Source organism: Berghia stephanieae, chromosome 2, assembly GCF_034508935.2.
Source record: "Berghia stephanieae isolate SIO BIC M18660-M18661 chromosome 2, UCSD_Bste_1.3, whole genome shotgun sequence".
Classification (NCBI taxonomy): Eukaryota; Metazoa; Mollusca; class Gastropoda; order Nudibranchia; family Aeolidiidae; genus Berghia; species Berghia stephanieae.
In genome coordinates, this window is record NC_088361.1 from 70,284,778 (window position 1) to 70,294,777 (window position 10,000).

Below are 10,000 nucleotides of genomic sequence, written 5' to 3' on the forward strand. Positions count from 1 at the left end.
AGTCATTGCGACGTGATATAAGTGCCGTGTCAAGTTCAAATATTCATTTAGAAAATTAAAGAGTCAATGAATACAACATCAAATTTCAACATGAAACTTCTAATGCCAATATTTGAAGAAAACTAAAGGAATTATTTGCTTAAAAGACAAAGATGAAACAAAAACAAAAACAAACAAAACAAAAAAAAAAAAAACCCCCAAAAAAAAACAAAACAAAAAAAACAAACAAACTAAAAATACCCCTACTCAGCGTGTTCATAACAAAAATATCAACATTAAACACATATAATAACAAACAGAAAATTGAAAATTGAAAATGAATAATGTTCTTTCTGTATATGTGAAAATATGTTGATTTAAAACAAAATACCCAATTAGGTCAATAGAATAACGATGAACAAGAATTTGCAGTCAAAAGAAATTATCAATTCTGTATCACGATAAATATACATTCTGCCGGTGAGTCTTTCAGCTGCTTCATCGTTATTAACCATAGATTTATACATAGTAACAGAGACAGAGCAGCTATAACACACTGGGGATGCACGCCATTAGCTCCAAGACCCTCACTCAGGTGCCCTGGTTAATAGACTTATCATGTCAACATTATGTCCTCTCTCTGTCTCTCTCTTTCTCTCTCTCTCTCTCACTCTCTCTCTCTCTCTCTCTCTCACTCACTCTTTCTCTATCCCTTTCTATCTTCTCTATCTCTTTTTTCTATCTCTCTCCCTCCCCCCCCCCTCTCTCTCTCTTTCATTCTTTCTCAATCTCTTTCATTTCCCTCTCTCTCTCTCTCTCTCTCTCTCTCTCTCTATTTCTCTTCTATCTTTCTCTTTCCTTTATCTTTTTCTCTATCTATCCCCATCTTTCTTTCTTTTTTCTCTCTCTACCCCCTCTCTTTCTTTCTACATTCTTTTTTATATCTCTTTCTTTCACTCTTTCTTTCATTCTTTCTCAATCCGTTTCTCTCTTTCTCTCTCTCTCTCTCTCTCTCTCTCTCTCTCTCTCTTCTCTCTTTCTATTTCCTTTCTCTTTTTCTCTATCTAGCTTTCCCCTCTTTCTTTCTTTCTCTTTCTCTCTGTTTCTCTCTTTCTTCCTTTCTGTCTTACTTTTTTTCTCTATCTCTCTCTCTCTCTCTCTCTCTCTCTCTCTCTCTCTCTCTCTCTCTCTTTTTTTTTTTTTTCTACATACGTTCTTTCTTTTTTGTTTCTCTATCTCCCTCTCCTCCCTCTCTCTTTCTTTCTTTTCTACCCCCACTCTTCTCTTTCTTTTTATTCCTTTCTTTCTCTCCCCCCCCTCTCCTCCTCTTCCCTTCTATCTCTCTATTTTATTTTTTTAAATAAAAGATCTTAACATTAATTATATGAAATGAAGGATTTCACGAATGAAATAAATAAACCATGGGATAAACGAGCGCAAAACAAATACAGAAGCGGAAACGGGGAATTCCCGAAAGTGAGGGTCTTATCGTCAATGGTGGGCACGCACGGTGAAGTTACGGGATTTGGTAAGCGGTAGAATGGGATGGGCTGTTATACACCTATGTTATTAACTATCCATCAAGGCATTATTTTTGTAACCGCTGTCTTTGGTATTTGGGACTCACCGGATGGTCTTGTACACAATTCTAGATAACTTTGGCGTTTCGTTAATGTGTCGGTTACGATTTGTTTGCCTCCTGGAGGAATGCCACAATGCCATCATTATTCATTACACAGTTTAATAATTTATATACGGTATTTTTTAATATTCAACAAACGAACAGGTTCTATATTATACTCATCACCTCTTTGAAATGCATCATACAACTTTGTATTTGTTTCCAGCAAAACCTTAGTGATGGTATATACCAAATTACAAGCTCTTACTTGGATTCTCGGTACATATAATGTGGACAATTATGAAAATCAAGTATGAATATGAGAGCATTTACTTCAGTTATAATTCGGTATATTCGTTTTGTTATCAGGATTTTTGAAAATGCATTGTTGATGTGCTAAATCTTTCTGTTGAAAATTTGTTCTTACGAACTAGATTTATGAACCATCAAGACGAACATTTGCCCAGGAAAAACTATACAATTATCTAATTCCTTTCTTCTTGTTATATGAATAATTTGTTTAGATATATATTTGGTAATTCGGCAGAGGCCTAAAATAAACGTTTGAACTTCAACCATCTTCAAAAAATTGCAACATTTAAGCTTTACGCCCCTTTTATATCTCAAAATGAATTCGAATACGACAATATATCTATCAGTTGATAACATATTGTTATTGTGTTTTCAAATCATTTGAAAGACACGAGAATCACCTGTGAACGAAACATTGCTGTCACAAAAGAAAACGGACAATCTAAGCAAAACACTTTGGTTTAATGGATCCCTTATGAAGTTGTTTAAAAACGATTATAGATTGGTCATAATGTGTATCAAGAGTTAAGTTTAAATCAGGCCAGGTGAGATGACTCATTACGAATGACATGAGATCTTTTGTTTTTCTACATGAATTATGCATTGTTGACTTTAAACCTGCTATGCGCCAAGTAGGGGGCACCTGTTAGTATTTATTTCAAAACTGAAAATAGATCAAATCATTTGATTAGTTAATTATATAGTATTATTATATTTAGAATAACAAACCATGTGACGGCGATCGCTTTTTCAGATAGAACGAGAGATTTTCGTAAAAATATTCCCAGGACAAAGTCTCGTGAGCAAGCAAAACGGTGACTAAACAATTGATAACATGCCCATAATAGGTATAAAGTTTGTTGTCCATAGACGCAACGCGAGCAGCAGTTCTATGATCATTGTCGTCAATCCATGTTTTGGCCAAATCTCATTTAACTTAGTTTCGTTGCAAAACGAGACAACTCATCTCTCCGTCACCAAGGTAGAGGGTAAAAAAGATGCTAATTAGTCACATACGAAAGGTTTTACAAGTTTACTGCTTAGCTCTCTTTTTATCTATCTCTCACTCCCTCTCCCTCTCTCTATTCATATAACTATCACCCTTTTCTTTCTTTCTTCCCCTCTCTTTACTCCGTTTCTATGCCATTCCTATCTATTTTTCAATTCCTGATTTATTTATTCTTTTCTTTCTCCATTTATTTATTCACCTGCCAAACTATTTATTGTTTGCTTGTCTGTGCGCCTGCTATTTTTCATATAATCTGTCTTTTCCTTTCCGACTATTTCTCGTCTTTGTTTGTTTGCTTTCCTATAAAAATAATAAATTTTGATATAAATATAGTCTCTCCATTCATCGCTTTCACTGCTTTCTATCCTTCTCGCTCTCTCTCTCTCTCTCTTTCTCTCTCTCTCCATCTCTCTCTGTCTCTGTCTCTGTCTCTTTCTCTTTCGCTATTAATCTATTTCACCCTTTAAATCGCATCATCACCGTCGCCAAAAATCTATTGAATCCTTGCTCCGAAATTAAACCTGATATCGAATAAAATAAAACAAAACCAAATTATAAAAAAACATTCACGTTTATGATAAACATCCAATCAAAATCCGACTTAAGAGAGGCCAAGCGTAGAATTTTTTGGCCGATACCCAGAAGACGTGATGGCAAGAAGAAAATAACCAACGGTAAAGCCATTTTATCTCTATTACATCTGGTAGATTTTCTTGCATTTTATACTTTAATTATTGTGTGGTATTTTTCTTTTAGTTGAGAACTAAATAAAGCAAATAAAGAAACTATCTAAAAGTAAAGAGGGAGTTAGCGCGTAACTGGGTTATAAACAAGAAAGAAATCTAGATCTATTTCAAAAATTGATAAATTTGATTTAAAAGCAAATAAATCAAATTGGGTCACCCACAAAGAATTGACTCCAAGATCGTAGTAATACTTATATACCAAAAAGTGGCAAAGCTTTGTGCCAAAATCTAGATCGCTTTTTAACAACAGAAAGTTATATAAAAGTTGAGACGTAGTTAAAACATAAATTAAATTGATATATTTGATTTAAAAGTATATAAATCAAATTTGGTCACCCACAAAGTCATGACTCCAGCATCGTGGTATTACTTATAAACCTAAAAGTTGCAAAGCTTTTTAAAAACAAAACTAATTTTTATTTGTAAGGCTTTGCTATTTTAACCCCTGTGTTATTTAATTCCTACACTGGTTGTATTGATTCTACGCGTTTAGGTAAAAGACTCACAACATTAGCCAGCAGGACATAGCATATCAACACACACACTTTTGTGTAACTTTAAGCGTTTATAGCGTTTATATATCGCAATATCCTACTAAACTATTCAAAGAACTTTACAGGGGTTCCTAGAGCAACATTTAACATGTTGGAAGAGACATGACGCATGTTAGTACAAATTGTTTTCGACAGAGACAATACTGTTAACGACCGGGTACTCATATAATATATAGATAGTCTGCGCTTGACTTTAGAAGTTCATAACATTGCCATCCGGAAGTATAACGGACCAACACACAAAACTGTGTATATCCATGAACGTTTATAGTCAGGTTAATACAGTTCAGTGAGAATTACTCATAAACGCGGATGGCAAAAAACAATAACAAAGACGTCATCTTCGAACTATCTATATATCGTTATATCCGGCTGAAGAATGTTGTGAGTTTTTTGGCTATGCGCACAACATCATACGTGACACATAGTTTGTGAGTACGTGAATATCGCCACGGTACCAATGAGGGAGATTTAATCAAATATAAACGTTTTCAATTTACCTACAAATCAAACCACCCAATTCCATTATCATTCACCGTTTGTTCAACATGCAACAGGATGTTCTGTCTGGGTGAAATCGGAATCTACTATGGAATCGGGGGAGAAATTAATGGATTGATGAAAGATTATTCTATCAAAGCAAGAAGAAAAACAAATTCGAGCGAGGTTGTTTCATTTTATGCAAAGAAACCGCAATTGGTACAAAAATAAATAGAATGAGGCAATATTTCTGAAATACGAATAGTAAAGTTAATCTTTGTATTCAGTCAATCCTAAAACAATTTTGCTTCTGACAGTTTCACGCAAAACTGCCATTATATTTGAAATTCAGTCCATCGTCTGTCTAGATCTATTTTCTTGATTGACCGATCGCACACATATAAAAATAATGATAATAATAATAATAAATATAATAATAATGGTAATAATGATAGCAATAATAATGATAATAATAATATTAATAATAATAATAATAATAATAATAATAATAATAATAATAATAATAATAATACTAATACTAATAATAATAATAATAATAATAATAATAATAATAATAATAATGACAATAGGAAAATATTGAATCGTAAAACAATGAATGCTCAATTCTATACAAAAATTGAAAGACGTGAATACCAATAAAATTAAAGTTAGAAATGGTGGCGATTGTCAGGAAGTGATATCAACATTAACGCCAGAAGTGAAAGTGGGTTTGTGTGTGTGTGTGTGTGTGTGTGTGTGTGTGTGTGTGTGTGTGTTGGGGGGGGGGGGTTGGTAGAAAGGCAAAAGAAAAAGAAAAAAAGGGGTCCAAAATGTGTCGAGTGTTGTTATTGCGAGTGGTAATTGCACAATTTGTATACTTTTTTTCTAGTTTTTTTTCCCGTTTAACTTCCCGAGACGATTTTTACATCACTTTACCGACTATCTCAATCATTGGGGTGAAACCAAGGTGCATATATTATATTTATCTAATTCTAATATCCGAACCCAATTATGAGCTTGATTTAACATTGCTGTAACGGATAATATTTTGCGTTGGTTTAAAAGTATTTCCATTACACCAATGAGACCATAACAATTATTGATATATGGGATATATGAGTTTGGAATCTAAACTTTCTTTCCTCTTTTAAGCTTTCTGATGTCTTAAAATATGTGTGCGTTCAAATGTGGTGCTGTATTGGATTGAAGGGATTTTCAAATGGCCGAAAGTGGAGGAAGTGTCGTTTAGATGGCGAGGATCAATAGTTCATCATCTGTCTTTTATATTTATACTCAAATTGTAATGGAACCAAACATTATTTTTTAATCATATAGCTACTGTCCCAGCGTTTTGTTGCTCCAAATCAACAATCCAATTTTGACTGTTCTTGGTTTATCAGTTTTTAAAACTATCCAGCTTTATTGTTTGGCTTATTATTATTATTATTATTATTATTATTATTATTATTATTATTATTATTATTATTATTATTATTATTATTATTATTATTATTATTATTATTAATATTATTATTATTATTAGTATTATTATTATATTATTATTATTATCATTATTACTATTATTATTACTATTATTATTATTATTATTATTATTATTATATATTATTATTATTATTATCATATTATTATTACTATTATTATTATTATTATTATTATTATTATTATTATTATTATTATTATTATTATTATTATTATTATTATTATTATTATTATTATTATTTCATTATAATAATAATAATAATAATAATAATAATAATAATAATAATAATAATAATAATAATAATAATAATAATAATTATTATTATTTTTATTATTATATCGTATCTCATCGTATCGTTTAAGAGATAACAGTCTTGAAAGGACCTTAAAATTATCTAGACCGTCTACATATGAAACATTTTAAGTCATGCAAACAATGTTCGTTGTTAATCTGACATTTTCGGGTACATATCGCTCTTTAAAATTATTAGATATCTAACACACAAATAAATATTACAGTTTAGATTCGTGGTATAATGTTTCCTATTACATGTAATTGACATGTCCACTTTTATACAGTAGAGAGTTTCAATCATTATACAAAATGCAAATAATATCCAATGTCATCTACATTCTTTATGGAGATAAAACAACATATGGTGGTACGTTCTTAACCAATGGCATTCTATAAAAAAAATTATCAGAATAAGTTTTGTTTGTTTCAAAATTTAGATAATTCTAAATTGTAACAGTTGAATTAGGATATGTTCCCTTATAAACGTATTATTTATTTCAATAAATATCTTAAACTTATCGCCCCTAATGTTTTCATCATGTGAATAATTAATAAAAGCATTGCAATCCATAATGTACTAGAGCCTTGTACTATTCCATATATCACGTGGTTACAAAAAATGACACAGCATTACAGAGAGTGTAATGGCGACGATCTTAGCATTTGTTGCCATTTTTAGCAAACATTAATGTCACCATAAACATTACTTTCATCCTAATTCTCCTCATCATGTAAGAAATCGTCTAAACCTATTTTGGTCCAACTATTACAAAATTGGCACTTTAAATGATCAATAGCACTGCCGTCCTCTTCAATGAAGCAACGTAGTCATTTTTTTCCAACGTGAAATGCAACTTCGAATTTCCTTTATGGTTATCTCCTCCCAGCATAAAATAATTCAATGTTTCTTCTGTGGATGCGGATCCTTGTCCACTATAAACCTTCTCGTCAAAGAATTCCAAATTGCGTAATGCATGGATTCAGGTCTGGGGGTTGAGGCGGTCAGTTGTCTTTCTCTTTGAAATGAATATTCTTACTCAAAAGAAAAGCTTGTCTTCTTTGGCTCGAATAGGATGTAGCATCATCTTGTTGAAAAATGAATATTTTCTTCCAATAGTTTTATGTAATTACCAGAAATGATCTTAGTCTTTGTTGTGTCAATTAAATGTATTTGTTCTTGTCATTCCATGAAACAAAATATGAAACCATAATTTTCTTTAAAATCGATTGTGTTTATGATATACCGTGAAGAATGGTTCATTATGGTTTTGATTGATATGTAACTGGATGAGCATAGATTTTCCCAGGCAATACAACTAGCGTCTTCTTCAAAGAATTATAACACGCAAATGCCACAATAATTTCCGTCATCTATTCGCCGATGGCGAAGTTTTTTGTTGGTATTTTAGATGCGTTTTATATTATTCAAAATCGTACATCCAGTTGTTTTGATATTTGCAATTCTATTAACAAAAATTTAGTTCTGAAAGTCATAGAAATTAAGTATTATAACTTTCTTATTTAAACTTGAAAGAAATAAAGAGCTGCGCGTTATTTGTGACCACCTGATATATGATCAGATCACCTCATTTTCTACGATGTAGTGAAGACAATTTTAGATACTTTAATCTTTCTAGATAAAGTAAATGTCGAATGTCAGTCAAAAGTAGCGCGTCTTTGTTCGTTCTCAATACACACACACACACACACACACACATATATATATATATATATATATATATATATATATATATATATATATATATATATATGAGTGTTGGTGGGTACTTGTAGATACTAGAGTGCTCAATAACATTAAGTAGAGCATGTAAATCTACGGATTTATCGTCAACTGAAGAGGTGCGCGATCCCTCGAAACGATTGTCTTGACGAAATAAAATGTGAGTGTCCTTATTTACTATATATATATATATATATATATATATATATATATATATATATATATATCGATATTCTAAATAATTCATTCTGTTAAAAAAAAATCTAACTGATTTTATTTGATATTTCACAGGCCGAATTGTTGACTTTGGAATATGAAAGGATGAGAAGAACGTATGAATATTGGATGAGAGATTACGCTGGAGAAATACTGAATAATGCGAAATAATCCCCGAGTAAAGTCATCGGTGGAAAAACTTTGATGACAGTTTTATCCGTCAACCAAAGAAAACAGATTTCTCGCTACATTATCGGCTGTTTTATTATGAAAGACTTTGCGGATACATCGATCATTATCTTTAAGAGAAATAAGAATAATTGATTACACGATTATGCGTCTCGAAATCTACAAAAGATAATGAATTAATTAGAATTAGCTCGTACGTTTCTCAAAATGTGTAGACACCATGGTGTTCCAGTATTCAGTAAATATTGATGTTATTTTCTTTTAACAATTGATTGGCTTAAGATGTGAGGAGAAAATGAGAAATCTGATTTTTTAAAAACTATAACCATTATATGTACTGAACCACCAACGTCTTGTACAAACTTCAAATGGCTATAACTTTCGAACCACTCAAGAACTTTGGATCAAGTAAAAAGATTCACTAACGCCAGCCTCTAATCTGTGGGTTGCTATAGAAAGGTGGGTTGAACGTCAAACTAATTTACCTAGACAAAAATCAAACTTCAAACTTTAACCTCTGTGACGATATACCAACCACCTGAATAAGAAGACACTTTTTGATTAGCGCCCCTTTCACTCTAATTTTTGTTGACATTGAGTGAGACAGCAAATCTCAACAAAAGAATCGCACACAAATTTCAATTGCTCTGAATTGTCATTATTCGAAAATTTGCTGGACTCAGTTTTAAATCGGACGAAAACAGGTGGGCCAAGAAAAACTACAGCCAATGAATATTATGGTATTGCGGCCATTCATAGGAAAATCCTAAACATTCAATACGACAGTCTGCAACAGAATATAACGTTTAAAATGCCATCTCCTTACAGTGGCATGATGCTAACAGAGAACCATTGCTTGGCAAGAAGGGATTTTGTAGTTTCCGCTTTACGCCAGTTAAATTAAACGTTAAATTCTAAGGTGTTTAATTTTTTAATAGAGTCTATCTTTATTCAGAAGAAATACGTTATGTTCATATTATCTGCAGTGTTTGAATTTTGATTTTAATGTTTTCATTCGAAGTTAAAGCCTTATTTATACATACATACATACATACATACATACATACATACATACATACATACATACATACATACATCATACATACATACATACATACATACATACATACATACATACATACATACATACACACTCAAACACACACACACATATATAAGGTTGTCACACAAAAAATCGCGCCGCTTTTTATATATTATTATTGTAATATGTTATGAAGATACCTTATTCTTTATTTTATTACTATTAGAACAACTCTTTATTAACATAATTGCAAAATATCAAAAAAGAAGATTAGCGGTGTTTTAATAATATAAAATCTTGTAACACCACCTAAAAA

The 10,000-nt window shown here is 31.4% G+C and overlaps 1 protein-coding gene across 3 annotated transcripts in view; it reads right to left on the minus strand.

Moving 5' to 3' along the window:
• The window catches only part of LOC144965448 (parathyroid hormone/parathyroid hormone-related peptide receptor-like), a 143,322-nt gene that overhangs the window by 51,441 nt on the left and 81,881 nt on the right, over positions 1-10,000 (minus strand). The gene's annotated exons all lie outside the window — the stretch shown is intronic.